The following is a 15,404-nucleotide window of genomic DNA, read 5'->3' on the forward strand; positions in this document are numbered from 1 at the left end:
TTTCAGGAACAGTTCTATGTCATCATGTAGTCACAGCAAGTGTCCCTTCTGCAAACAGTGAAACCACAAGCTAAAGATACAGATCCATCAGTGTTTGCTGTAAATTCAAGTAGTGATCCTGCATCCTTTCTAATGAAACAGTCAGTTATCTAGGCACTTAGTTTCAGATTTCCAGCATCTGCAGTCTTTTGCTTTTAACTTAATTAGCCAAAGTAGCATTAAAGCTAGCGTTATGTGAACATCCATCGTGCAAAGATTTAGGATCCACATAAGGAAAACGTATCAATAAAGCACATCAAACACATATGCAGTGAAATACTTAATAAAATTTATTGAGTTAAAGCTTATTTTTCAGTCTCTCATTCTTTGTGCAGGAAATAAAACATTAGTTGTCCAAAAAGAATGTATGCTGTTCCCCGAAAAAGCATCCAGATAAAGGAGCTGGACATCCACGCTTGTAAGTATGATCAATTGTAAGCCCTTGTCCCGCAATATACTGACCAGTGCCATCATTGATTTTGCTCCCAGTGGATGGAAACTAAATTAAGCTTATTTTTAAGTCTGATTTGGGCACCGCACACCGAGCACAAGTCCCCAACCAGGAAGCAATTTTGTGCTTGTTATCAGACAGCTGGCTAAAATATGGATTTGGGGCTGCTTACCTCATCAGGGTAGGTGTGGAGCTGCAACAAAGAGGGGTGATTAAGATACTGTGGAATCACCGGAACCCCAAAACATTTTTTTTAAACAAACATTTAGTGGTGACTGCTGCCTAGATAATGCCCAATTTAGGTAAAAGGACTTAAAACAGGCTTTAGGCATTTTATCAACACAAGCAAAGATGCTAACACCCGTTTTAGGCAGCTGCCAGGGACGCCTGAAATGTGGCTCAACTTAGTGTCAAGTCATATGCCTTTCAGGTAGCTTGAGGATGTGACACTGGCCTTCGAAATTGGCTATCATTATATTCATTCTACACCCAAATATCTAACATGTACTGGAGACATCTGGCGTACTGGAGGGAATACTGATGCTAACTATTCATTTTGCATCTTTGCATTAATTCTGTTGGAGTTGTGATGATGTGCATTTCATCAATATTCAAATTAATCAATGGTATAAAAAGCAAAGCAATTTTTAAATTATACTGGGTTGCCTCCAATGCCAGTATATCTTTCCTTAGATAAGGGAACCAAAACTATTCACAGTATTCTAGGTGTGGTCTAACTGGTGCCTTGCACAATTTTAGCAAGCCTTCCTGATTTTTATACTCCATACACTTTGAAATAAAGGCCAACATTCCATTTGCCTTCCCTATTACCTGCTGGACTTTATGTTAGCTTTTTGTGATTCATGCATGAGGATTCCCAAATCCATCTGTGATGTAGCTTTCTGCAGTCTTTCTCCAAGTAAACAATATTTGGCTCCTCTATTCTTCCTTCCAAGATGCATAACCTCACATTTTCCCACATTATATTCCATCTGCCAAGTTTTTACCCACTCACCTAATCTGTCTATATCCCTCTGTAGACTCATCCTCACCACTTGCCTTCCCATCTGTTTTTGTGTCATCTGCAAACTTGGCATTAGTACATTCACTTCCCTCATCTAAGTCATTAACATGTATTATAAATAATTGTGGCCCCAGCACTGATCCCTGTGGTACACCACTAGTTACAGGTTGCCATCCTAAAAATGCTCCCTTCATCCCAACTCTCTGTCTTCTATTAGTTAGCCAAACCTCTATCCATGCGACTATACTACCCCCAACACCATGGGCTCTTATCTTATTAGTAGCCTTATGTGTGGTACCTTATCAAACACCCTTTGGAAATCCAAATATATTACATCTACTGGTCCCCCTTTATCTTTCCTGTTTGTTATCTCCTCAAATAATTCTAATAAATTTGTCAGGCATGATTTCCCCTTCATGAAGCCATGCTGACTCTGCTTGGTTAGATTATGCATTTCTAAATGCTCTGCTATTACATCCTTTATAATAGACTCTAACATTTTCCCAATGACTGATGTTAAGCTAACTGGCCTATATTTACCTGCATTTTGTCCCCAACCCTTTTGAATTAGGGCATTACATTGGAAGTTTTCCAATCTTCTAGGACTTTTCCAGAACCTAAGGATTTTTAGACGATTACTACCAGTGCATCCGTTATTTGTGTAGCTGCTTCCTTTAATATCCAAGGATGCAACCCATCATGTACAGGGGACCTATCAGCCTTTAGCCCCGTTAATTTCCCTAGCACTTTTTCTCCACTGATAGTTATTGTATTTATTTAATTATAAATTTAAATTTTAAATTATAAATAATTATAATATTTTTATTTTATTTATTTTCATTTATTTATTGAATTTTTAATCAACCCCCCTCGCCCACCCCCCACCTCATGGGGTGATCTGTCACTTGTTTTTATGTTGTGCTTTCACAGAGTGCTTCCCCTTGTTCTGCTATTAACACCTGCTATTATCTTACCTTAACGTCACTATCAGCACCTTCTTTAGTCTTTACCACTACCATTAACATTCCCTTTGTCTTGTATCAGTGACATGTTTGTCAATCTTTCCTGAGCTCCCACCTATCCCTGACCTTCTATCTTGCTCCACCGCCCCACCCCCCCCACCAAATAGTATAAAATCCATCACATTTCTACTTCTCTTTAGCTCTGAAGAAGTCATATGGAGTCTAAACTTTAACTCTGTTTCTCTCTCCACAGAAGCTGCCAAACCTCCTGAGTTTTTCCAACATTTTCTATTTCTATCACCTTTGGGGTTCTGCTTCTTAATTTGGTGCCTAGCTCCTCATACTGACTATGCAGAACTTCTTTCCTCAACCTGCCTATGTCATTGGTGCTTACAGGGACCATGACCACTGAATTTTCACCCCCCGCTTTGACTATACTGTCCCTGATTACTACTACATTCCTCTTTGCTCCCCCCACTTGAATGGCTTCCTGTACCACAGTGCCTGGTTAGTCAGCTCATCCACCTTGCAGCCCCATTCTTACCCAAACAAGCTGAAAGAACCTTAAACCTGTTGGACAATTGCAGAGGCTGACACTCCTGTAACCCTGCCCTCTGGGTCCCCTTACCTACCTCTGCTACAGTCATACCATCCTGACCCTGACCACCTCCCAAATCAGAAGATTTTATCCTAATGGATGTGGCCACCTCCTGGTGCAAAGCGTCTAGGTAATCTTCCCGCTTCCTGATGTGTCACAGTGTCTGCAGCTCAGCCTCCATCTCAGTGACTCTGAGCCAAAGCTCCTCAAGCTGTGGACACTTACTGCAGGCATACTTATCCTGGGTAACACCAGTATTCAGGAGTTCCCACAAGCTGCAGCCATGACACATCACCTGTCCAGCCATACGTATGTGCTGTAATTAATTACCTGATTATGTTAGTCAATTATTTATTTTCTTTTATATATTTATTAATCTTATCACAAATTCCTGTACTATTTTAAACCTTAGGAATAGAATGGACCTTGACCACTTACCAGTTACTCACCAGGCAGTTAGCTTCTTCCCCCGTAGTAGAGCAAGAACCAGTTCTAACAGGGTGAAAAAGTTAGAAAAAGTAAAGGAGCACCACCCTCCCCTCCTCACTAAACTCCTTCAGCTCACCAAACTCTCACACTCCACTGAGGTCACACATTCAGTGCTGGTCATAGTAAGAATGTCTGAATTTATATTCTCTATATAAAGGGACAAGCTGAGCCCAGGTACAGCAAGACCAGTTCAAGCTGGTTTCCTTAATTAACTATTTCAGCTGCTGCCAGTGGATAGCTTCTATCTTCCTGCTTAGGCCCCTGGATAAGGTTTAGAATTCAAACAGTACTTGCAGTTAAATGTTGAATACAAACAATATTGGATTTTTAGAAAGATATTTAAGTTTCCCTCATCTCACCAAATCCATTGAGGTTGGAGCTGCACTCATCCAGACAAGTGGAGAGTATTCCATCACACTCCTGACTTGTGCTTTGCAGAGAGTGGACAGGCTTCAGGAGTCAGGAGGTGAGTTACTCTCTGCAGAATTCTCAGCCTCTGAACAGCTCTTGTAGCCACAATGTTTATATGGATGGTCTAATTCAGTTTCTGATCAATGGTAATCCCCTGGAATATTGATTAAGGAAGATTCAGTGATGGCAATGCCACTGAATGTCAAGGGGAGATGGTGAGATTCTCTCTTGTTGGAGATGATCATTGCCTGGCAATTGTGTGGTGCGAATGTTACTTGCCACTTATCAGCCCAAACCTAAATATTGGCCAGGTCTTGCTGCATATAGTCACAGACATCTTCAGTATCTGAGGAGTCATGAATGGTGGTGAACATTGTGCAAACATCCCCATTTCTGACCTTATGATGGAAAGGAAATTGATGAAGCAGCCGAAGGTTATTGGGCCTAGGATACTACCTTGAGGAGCTCCTGCAGTGATATCCTGGCACTGAGATGATTGACCTCCAACAACCACAACCGTCTTCCTTTTTTTTTAGGTATGGCTCCAACCAGCGGAGAGTTTTCCCCCAATTCCCATTGACTCCAGTTTTGCTAGGGCTCCTTGATGCCACACTCGGTCAAATGCTGCCTTGATGTCAAGGGCAGTCACTCTCACCTCACCTCGGGAGTTCAGCTCTTTTGTCCATGTTTGAACCAAGGCTGTAACGAAGTCAGGAGCTGAGTGGCACCAGCGGAACCCAAACAGAGCATCAGTGAGCAGGTTATCGATATGCAAGTGCAGTTTGATAGCACTGTCGATGACACTTTCCACCACTTTGTTGATGGTCAAGAGTTGACTGATGGGGCTGTAATTGGTCATGTTGAATTTGTCTTGCTTTTTGTGTACAGGACATACCTGGGCAATTTTCCACATAGCCAGGTAGATGCCAATGTTGTAGCTGTACTGGAAAAGCTTGGTTAGGTGTGCGGCTAGTTCTGGAGCACAAGTCTTCAGTTTTATTGCCGGAATGTTGTCAGGGCCCATAGCCTTGCAATATCCAATGCTTTAGCCTTTTCTTGATATTATGTAGAGTGAATCAAATTGGGTGAAGCTGGAAACCTTGTGAGGAGGTCAAGATGGATCATCCACCGGACACTTCTGGTTAAAGTTGGCTGCAAATGGTTCAGTCTTGTCTTCTGCACTGATGTTCTGGGCTCCCTCACCATGGAGGATGGGGGTATTTGTGGAGCCTCCTGCTCATGTTAATTGTTTAATTGTCCACTATAATTCACAACTGGACGTGACAAGACTGCAGAGCTTAGATTTGATCCATTGGTTGTGGGATTGCTTAACTCTATCTATTGCATGTTACTTCCACTGTTAAGCATGCAAGTGGTCTTGTGTTGCAGCTTCACCAGGTTGACACCTCATTTTTAGGGATGCCTGGTGCTACTCCTGTCTTACCTCATTCTTCACATGAACACATTAGTCTGAAAGTAGGATCACACCCGAGTTGGTGCACAATTAGCTTCCACTGCCACTACAAGTAGATCCACCAGCCTCATTAGAATATTACTCCATGCTGTTGGCTCCAGTCACAGCCCCAGAGGCAGCTCATTGATCATTGAGGGGGTGAGAAATTAGCTGGTTGAAGTGCTGATTAAGGGTCTCAGGTGAGTGTGGAGGGAGATGGGACAATCTGAAGGCAAGAGTACGATCTGGCAGTTGACCACAGTTTTAATGCAGCACCAGAAAGAGCACTCCTCCTCTTCCTGGCCCTACATTCAGAAAAATATTTTTTTAAGCTTAATCTTTTGGGTGGCAACCTCCAGCTGTTCCTTTAAGTTCCTTTGGTTAGGCTGCATGTTGACCTAAGAGAAATCCAGAATAGAGTCAGCCCGAAGCCTGCTATGTTCAAAGTAAACCTGTTCCTGGTTTGAGTCCTAAATCAGGTGATATACTTTTAATCAACATATCCAATGGGCCCAATATTTATTTTAGGCAGTCATTCCGGAGACTTCTCCGGCACCTAAACCAATATGCTGTCTGTCATATATTTCCAGTGATGTTTAGATGCAGGACGGTAGCCACCTAGGTTGACAAGTATATGCAATTCTGCAAATGTTAAAAGTTTTTTTTTGCATCAATCATGGTCCATCATCGATTTTTAAAAAATAGTGTGGTTGTCAGTATTTTCTTTCCTTCCACTTTGTCCCTTGTACTGCACAACATAGTGTTGCTGATCAAACAACCACATTTTTCAATGCAGCCATGAAACAAAACAACTGCTCGTTTTTTTTTACATCCAGAACATCACCATTAACCATTGCTCAGCAGGTAATTTACTTCGGTGCCAAGATGTGAGCCGGGCCGATTAATCTCTTTTGGGGTGGGATAGCTAGGTCCACAGTTGACTGCCAACATGATTGATTGATAAATGAAGCTGTAAACCTCACAGACAATCCAAAAGTGCTGATCATACATCTTTATAATAAAGTACCTTGTGTCTGTCATATATGTTAACTGTGTCATTAATGTTATGACAGTAAATGCAACTTGTCAATTGTTCTGCTCCTGTTTCGTTGTCTGTTTTCTTCCTTTTTAATTGTTCATTGATCATATTGTGCAAAATCTTTCTTCCCAATTTCAATTATTGTCCCATACATATTTAACCAAAAGAGTTCTGATACAGCTGCCGAGATAGATTGTCACTCACCCACAATTGAGCTCTAAATTGAAAATAATCATATAAACACATAAACCCTTAATGGCAGCAGGGTGAAGGTGAAAAAAACATGAGTTAATTTGGGTTTAAAGATAGACGATCGGCGTAAAAAAGCAAAGAAATCATCTTAGAATCCCTGATTACACATCAGCTGAAATATTCTGGGCACTGCTTTCAGGAATGATGTAAAGGCCTCAGACAGGGTACAGAGGAGGTTTGCCAGCATGCTGCCAGGGACGAGGGACTTCCATTATAAGGAAAGGTTTAAAAGTCGGACTGTTCTCCTTGAAACAGAGCAGGTTAAGAGGTGGCCTAACCAGAGGTTTCAAGATGATGAGAGGTTTAGACGGAATAGAGAAAAATGATTCCCTCTGGTGAGTGGATCAAGAACGAAAGGGGATAGATTCAAAATTATTAGCAGAAGATCTAGAGGGGAGATGGGAAAAATATTTTCACACAAAGAGTTGTCGGGATAGGGAATGGTCTATCTGAAAAGATGTAGAAGCTGATTCCACAAATCATTTGAAAAGGGTGTGTTTTTCCTTGTAGGATTACAGACAAAGAGCAGGGATCGGGACTAAGCACAGCTGCTCCTTCAATGGGGTAGCATAGTTAAAAGGGCCAAATGGCCTCTTTCTGTGCTGTATGTTCCTATGACTCTACGAATCACTAATGTTCCAGAAGCTTCCACCCTTTCAACAAATATGCACAAATGGCTTCTGAACATCCTGAACACAGGGTACACCTTTGCTTTTCATGCCCTCCCCTCCATGCTTTATCACCTCCACCTAACCAGCTAGTTTCTCATATTCAGGGACCTGCTGTAATGTTTTTGATAGTAAAAATGCATGTGGTCCACCTCTAATGCTAAAGACTACGGGGATAAATTGGACAGCCCCTGAAAACAGGTGCAGAGTTCCAGATGCACAATTATCCTGTAACCATTCAGTGTGATGCAGGCAGCACACCAACTTCATGCTGCTTGCTCATTGCCAGGATTGTAGCATGCAGCCAGTGCTAACTGTGTTGCTGAGTGGCTGCACACTTCAGACAGTGGGTCAAAAATTGTGAGAGGCTAGCGGGAGTTAAAGCTAAAGCCTCTACAACATAAAGGCTACCTGCACCTCTTAAAGCAGTGATGCATTGTGACTGGAGTAAACAGTGGAAGTCCTTGTGCATGTCATCCTGATGCAGAAGAAGACTCAATAATGGCATTACATGGCAACTTCATCACATAATAGATTATGAAAGGTTCTTGGATGGTGCACTGGTGGCCTTGATAGAGGACCACACTCACTAACACTTACCTTCTCTCTTGCAGGAGAAGTGACATACAACCAGAGGCAGTAGGAACTAACCAGTGGGGGATAAATGCATCTGGATTTCCTCAACCCCACAAAGGAGATGGTACCTGTCACCATTGGAGTGGCCACTGCTAAGGACATGACCAGCAACAGGCCTCAAACCAGAGAAGGTGATGAGGGAGAGGTGAGAGAGCAACTCTTATTGGGTGGGTGGGGAATAAGGGGAAGAGCTATTCCATTGCAGGAAGTTTTGAAAGAAATCCTGCAAAAAGGTAAAGATCCAAACAAAGTAAGCACAAGATAGAAGCAAAATGTTGTGTGGCTCATGGACAACACTAGTTATGAAGAGTGGGAGCAATGGTCATTTCTGGGGTGTTGGCTGTTTTCCATGGGTATGCCCCTGGTCTCCAGATTTTAGGAGAAAGCTTAGGCCTTCCCAATCTGATTTCCCTCTCCCACCCTCCATCTCAAGAACCTCTCAAATCCCCTTACAATTCTTTATCTGCCTTTAGGTTCTTTGTTCGCTTCCTGACACTTGATAATCCACTTTCACCTGACTGCTCAGCATCTTTCTATGAACCTAGGGGCCTAGGTCAGATTTGGAAGTAACTATATGGAACTCATCTCTATAAACCACATTTTACTATTCCATGGAGAAACACGTTGGAGCCACCATTCCATCCACCTATGTAACTCACATTAACATCCGCTCATAGACTCAGTCGTTTACAGCACAGGAGGAGGCCATTTAGCCCATCATGTCCACACTGGTCAAAGATCTGACTACACTAATACCATTTTCCAGCACTTGGCCCATAGCCCTGGAGGCTAGAACCATGCAAGTGAATGTCTAAATACTTCTTAGATGTTATAAGGTTTCGAATGTAAGCACCCTTTCAGGCAGTGAGTTCCAGGCTCCCACCACCCGCTGGGTGAAAAAAATTCTCCTCAACTCCCCTCTTAGCCTTCTACCTCTTACCTTAAATCTATGCCCCCTTGTCATTGACCCCTCTACTAATGGAAAAAGTGTCTTCCTATCCACCCTGTCTATGCCCCTCATAATCTTACACACGTCTATCAGGTCCCCTCTCAACCTTCGCTGCTCCAAGGAAAACAATCCCAGTCTATCCAATCTTTCCTCATAGATCAGACCCTCCAGCCCAGGTAGCATCCTGGTAAATCTCCTCTGCACCCTCTCCAGTGCAATCACATCCTTCCTATAATGTGGTGACCAGAACTGCACGCAGTACTCCAGTTGTGGCCTAACCAGCATTTTATACAGTTCCAACATAACCTCCCTACTCTTGTATTCTATGCCTTGGCTATTAAAGGCAAGTATCCCATATGCCTTCTTAATCACCTGCTTTATCTACCTGCCCTGCTGCCCTCAGGGACCTGTGGATATGCAAACCAAGGTCCCTCCGATCTTCAGTACTTTCCAAGTCCTACCATTTATAGTGTAATCCCTTGCCTTGTTAGCCCTCCCCAAGTGCATTACCTCACACTCTACCGGGTTGAATTCCAAATGCTACTGCTCTGCCCACTTGACCAGTCCATTGATATCCTCCTGCAGTTTACTGCTCTCCTCCTCACTAATTACCAACCTACCAATTTTCGTGTGATCTGCGAACACTTTGATCATACCCCCTACATTCAAGTCCAAATCATTTATGTACACCACAAACAGCAAGGGCCCCAGCACCGAGCCCTGTGGAACCCCACTGGAAACAGACTACCAGGCACAGAAACATCCCTCTACCATCAGCCTCTGCTTCCTGCCTCTCAGCCAGTTTTGGATCCAATGTGCCTCTTTGCCTTGGATCCCATGGGCTCTTACTTTATTCACCAGCCTGCCCTGAGGGACCTTATCAAAAGCCTTGCTAAAGACCACGTAGACCACACCAAATGCATTACCCTCTTCGACACTCCTGGTTACCTTCTCAAAAAATTAGATCAAATTTCTCAACACGACTTTCCCCCTTAACAAATCTGTGCTGACTATCCCTGATTAATCCATGGGCAGAATTTTCTGTTTGATGGACAGGGGTTGGGCCCCGCACGTCTGCGTGTAAATGATGTGCGGTGACATCAAGCGAGCGTCCCAATGTCACCGCGCACCATTGTGATATTTCACTGGGCGGGCGCGCAATGAAGTTCGACAGGTGCCGGCCATTAATTAACGGGCCAGTTAAGGCCATTGAGTGTTCAATCAATGCTGATTTTTCGGCATCCATGCAATCTTCGGATCAGCACTCGAGCACAGTGGGCAGGCGGGTAGGAGACATTTCTATTAACCTCATCCATGGTTGGGGTAAGAGGGGTGAGTGGGGTCGTGAACCTGCTCTGTGAAGTATTTATTGGAGAATTTGCCTGTGTGATTTGCAGAACTTCAGAACACATCCCAGCTGCTTTTTCTGGGCTCTTAACCTTTAGGTCAGCACTCTGCAGTGAGGAATCTTTTCAGGGCCTATAGTTTTCAGGAAGCCTCCCTTAGCCTGGATGTGGGATCTGATCTGTCCACTGGAGGCAGCTTCTCTGGGGAAGAAGGGAGGGCTAGAAAGAGGAGGAGGACAGGAGTGCACATTCAGCCTCCAGGGGAGCCACCTTTGGGAGGACAGGCGCAGGCACAAGGGGTGCAGGGCCAAGAGGTTGTTCAAGGTGGAAGGGGCCGTAGAAGATGCCACTATCCTGCTGCCAGGGTTTACAGGTGGCGAAGCAGCTACCCTGTGATAGTAGCTGCATGCTGCGCTGTCCACAATCTTGCGCTGAAAAGGGGGGATGTAGTGGACGATGAAGACATAGACACAGTGTCTGCAGCTGCACACGATGAGTCCAGCACTGAGTCTGAGGACGAGCACACACAGGGAAATGCTGAGGGGTTAGACGCTGACCCGGGCATACTCCAGGGAGGCAGGGACACCTGGGAGGCTTTAATCCAAAGAACCTTCAGCTAGCACACCCCAGATGGACCTCCCGGACAAACCTGAGCTGTAGGCTCCATACTCAACACCTAAGTGCAAAATCTGCCAGGTCATCAGCACTAACTAAGGGCCTGGTACACAAAGGCGAATGTCCAAAGAAACACTCATGTCACTTCTCTTAAACATACTCGTGAAGAAGAAGTGAGGCACCCTCAGGCATGGTCACACATCTGGCATTTAATGTATGAATCAGAAGTTCTCACAATTATTAAACAATAATATCAATAATCCAAAAGAAATCATAAGGACCTCATCTCAGGCCAACACAAAAGCACCAGTGAGAAACCCATTATGTGCCTAAGGTGCCTTATGCTTTCATTTCTGGGTGCTATGTCTTGGTCCTGCCCCCTCACTGGGAGGGGTATCTGAGCCAACCTGCTGACCCTGCTGTCCTGTTGGCCTCGATGACCTTGGCGGGCGTCCTCTGGCCCGTGGAGCCTGTGCTGGCCCCGCCTGGGAGGGATTGGCCAGTTCCACAGCTGCATCTCCCCAGTCATCACAGCCTCACTGGATGATACAGTCACTGGGAGAGGGACAGAGGAGCAGCCGCCCTCATCTGGAGCGCCCTGAGAGGTGCCCACAGATACAACAGGCAGCTGCTGTGCCGACGTGAGGTCACCCCGGACCTCCCTGCTCAGCGTGGATGGGTGGGCAACGAGCTGGGAAACCTGGTGCCCAGATCATCTCCCACACTGGCACTGACCAGCTGAGGTCAATGCCGATGTGAGGTACTTGCTGGTCCGAGCGCATCTCCAGGAAGCCCTGATGGGTCTCCTGGAGGAGCCTCTCCACCAGAGTCGCCACTCTCTCCATGGAGGACGCATAGCGCTCGGACATGAGGCTTTTTGCTTCAGTGATCGTCTACGTAGACTCCTCCACCACGGAGACTAAGCCAAGCATGGCCTCATGTATCCCCCCACCGATGCTCCCACACACCCGGCCGCATTTCCTGCAGCTGCAGCATCGCGGACGATTCCAGAGACACAACATCAGGCACCGACTGAGCATGTGCCTGGTTCCCTGCAGTCCTCCGACTGCTGGCACCATGGGCACTCTCTGTCTCTGCCATCTCCTCCAGCGACTGTGAAGTGCCCTCACCGCTGTGCCCCAGGACATGAGGCGATTTTCTAATTCCCATCGAGGTGCCAGTATCTGCGCTGGTGCCTGCCTGGCAGAGATGGTGTGACGCTGGTGAGACTTCAGGGCCCTCAGGTGTGAGAGGGGGCATCTGCTGCTCCTCCCCCCGGCCCTGCTCTGATGATGCTGAAGGAAGAAAAAGGACATTGGATCAGTTAACATGGAGACAACGACAAAGTTCATTCCTGTCCCCCCGGCTCATTATGCGCTCAACCTTCCGTACCCAATGACCCAGCAATGTTGCAACAATAACTGATCTAACAATCTTCAGTGCTCTGGCTGTTGGGAGGACAATGCTGACCTCGCTGTTGGGGATAAATACCTGGCCGAGCCACCCCAGCCTCACCGACGCCTGTAGGCCTGGGTGCATGGCGCCTTTCCAGCTCAAGGGCCTTCTGCTGGAAGCAGCTTAGTATGGAGAGCTGTGCCTGGCCGCCTCTAGTCCTCACACGCTCGGCTGCGTTCTGCACGTTCTTCTGCTGTAAGTGAGAGAAGAGCATTGATTAGGGCAAATTGCACATGGACGCTGGTTGGGTTGTGGTGTGCGCAAGCAGAGTGGGACATATCAGGCCTCCGGTGCCTCATCTCCCTGCTGCTGCTGCTGATCACTCAGACAAAGATGCTAGGCCTGCTCCCTGGGACACATGCTGCCTACATCACATTAGGAACCACACGGTATTTCCTCCCAAAGCAAGGAGGCACAACTAGGTGCAGCGTCGAGGGCTGCAGGTGATTCTTGGCCACGAGACCTTGAGGCTCCCCTTCCACCATCTCATCACCCTGAATAGGGCATGTCCTGGAGTTCTGAGTATGCGCCGAGCTGCGTCTCCTGCAGGTTACCCCCAAACTAGTCATGTGCGACTAAGAGCAACACATGGTGCGGAGGAGAACTCATCTCCTCATGACCCACTCAGGCTGACCTCAGCATGGGCACAATCTGCTTGGACACCCAGCAAAGGAAAAATGCTCTACATGATTCAATGCAGTCACAAGAGTAAGGCTTGCAGGGGGTGGGGATGGGGGTGGGGGGAGTTCCTCGAAGGCTAAGGCTACCTGCTGGGTTAAATGCCCAATGCCAACATGGTCCTCACTCTTCCAGAGTGCAACAAATTATTGAAGTGATTCTGGCACTCGTCCAGGTGCACCGCACCACATTGCAGGAGCTCACCACCCCCACCACCTTCTCCCATCCTGGGAGTGTGGGGGGCGGTGGGGTCAACACCTCCCTCCGTGCTGCCACCTCCTGGAGGAGGGCAGCGAGGCAATCGTCAGAAAAAGAGGGGCCTACCCTGCAGCCTGGCCTGCTCACCCAACCCCTCTGGTGAGTCCTGGAACCGGCCGTTGTGAGCAGCCTACCGGAGGCTGCCGGGTCGCTGTTGGACCCGGAGGTCTGTACACACCCGCCACGGCCCGCCCACCCCCGCTACCCACGGGAGTCGGAAACGCGCTGGGCGGGCCTTAATTGGCCACCCGTGCAAAATGGCGGCGCGGCCCCGATTGCGGGCAGCGATTGGGTCTGTGCCCACCCGTTCTGGCTTACCCCGCCCCCACCCGAACGGAAAATCCTGGTCCACGTCTCTCCGAGTGCAGATATATTCTGTCCCTCAGAATTCTTCACCCTGTTCGCCTTGCGCTTTTATTTCTAGGTGCTTCCCAGTACTTTTGTTTTCTCCCTGGTTTTTACTTTTAGCCTCAGATTACCCTGCGCACATACCTCCTCCAGTTCAGCAGCCACCAGGTTTTATGCTGCTTCTTGCATCCTTCTCACCACCGAGGAGAGTGATTACGTCAGGAACACTGAAGTGCTGGGCACGCAGCCCCAACTCCTACTGTGTAATAAAAGTCCGACTGATGTCATTGCCCTTTATTTCGAGGACATGATAAAGCGTGAATCATGCATAAGGTTTCAGGATAGCTGTAAAGGAAATAAACACCTGCTGTTTGCTCTACATCCTGACTGAGTGGCTACAAATGTCATTCAATGTTTCTTACTGAATCTGAAAAAGATGGATGTCTTTTTGGAGATCAGTTGTCAAAATCTGGCACATCTCATTAAAATTGGCATGCGATTTATCCGTTGTGCTTAGCAAGCAGCACAATGGGCTGCATTTCAATGAACAAACTGTGCAGCTCTGCTAATCCTGACCAAAGTGCCAATGAGCAGGTCCAATTGTTACACCTTCAGCACAGTCTGGTTCCTGAAGCTGAAGTTATACCTTCTGATTTTTTTTTCTGAAATTCAAATCGTCTGGATGAACAACTCCATCGCACATTGATATAAGCAAAACACTGCTGATGCTGGAAATCTGAAACAAAAATGGAAAATGCTGGGAAAAAAACTCAGTAGGTCTGACAGCATCTGTGCAGAGAAAAACAGAGTTAACTTATTGAGCCTTACGGATTCGAAATGTTAACACTGTTTCTCTCTCCACGCATGCTGTTCGACCTACTGAGTTCTTCCAGCATTTTCCGTTTTTGTCCCAGCGCTTATTGGCTAATCAAATGTTCTCTTCACCACAGGACAACATGTTATCTATTTGAATTCCTATACTTTGCAATTTGAAATTCTGCAAAATGTTATGGGAGCAAAATTCAATAGCCCCCAAAAACAGGCACAGAAATCATGATGTGTGATACACCCGTGCCCATTCCTCCTGATTCAGGCACCACACAAAATTCATGCTGCCTGTTAATTTAAATGATAGTAGTGTGGAGCCCAGTGCTAAACACGCTGTTGAATGACTGTTTGTTTACCTCAGCAGAGGGCTCAAATTTGTGTGAGACTGGCACTGCTTTTAAAATTAACCTGCACTATTTAAACCCTGCCTGTGCGGCATAAAGGGGAAGTACATTCTGGCTGAAGAAGATGGTAGATTTGGCTGATGAAGACACTCTGAGCAGGAAGAGGTCTGACTAATGATGCAACAAGGTAGAGGGTATGCTCCAAAACTCACAGACTCAGCATTGGAGGCCTTGGTGGAAGGGGACAGGAGGCCAGATGTCCTCTTTTCACAAGGGGCTAGAAAGCCGTTCAGATAAACTCAGAGAAGGAAATGGGAGCAGATAGCCATCAATGCAGTGTAGTCCCAAGGACCTGGATGCAGTGCCTCAAGAGGTTTAATGAACTACAAGAACTCGTAGAGATCAGGGAATTTATCTTCAAATGTCATATCCTGAACCATCTGAACCATTAGCCTCCTCATTCAGGACAAAGCAGCCCGCTTGATTGGCACTCCATCTACCACCTTCAATATTCACTCCCTCCACCACCGACGCACAGTGGCAGCAGTGTGTACCATCTAC

The 15,404-nt window shown here is 46.2% G+C and overlaps 1 long non-coding RNA gene across 2 annotated transcripts in view; it reads left to right on the forward strand.

Annotated features, from left to right (window-relative positions):
• The first annotated feature begins 371 nt into the window (after nt 1-371).
• LOC121278315 overlaps nt 372-15,404 on the forward strand; it is a 42,033-nt gene continuing 27,000 nt past the window's right edge. For both annotated transcript variants that reach the window (XR_005943098.1, XR_005943099.1), the window contains exons 1-2: nt 372-457; nt 8,001-8,167. This is a non-coding gene — a long non-coding RNA (uncharacterized LOC121278315). The remainder of the gene's footprint in view (nt 458-8,000; nt 8,168-15,404) is intronic.

This window comes from Carcharodon carcharias, chromosome 5 (assembly GCF_017639515.1).
Source record: "Carcharodon carcharias isolate sCarCar2 chromosome 5, sCarCar2.pri, whole genome shotgun sequence".
NCBI classification, from domain to species: domain Eukaryota; kingdom Metazoa; phylum Chordata; class Chondrichthyes; order Lamniformes; family Lamnidae; genus Carcharodon; species Carcharodon carcharias.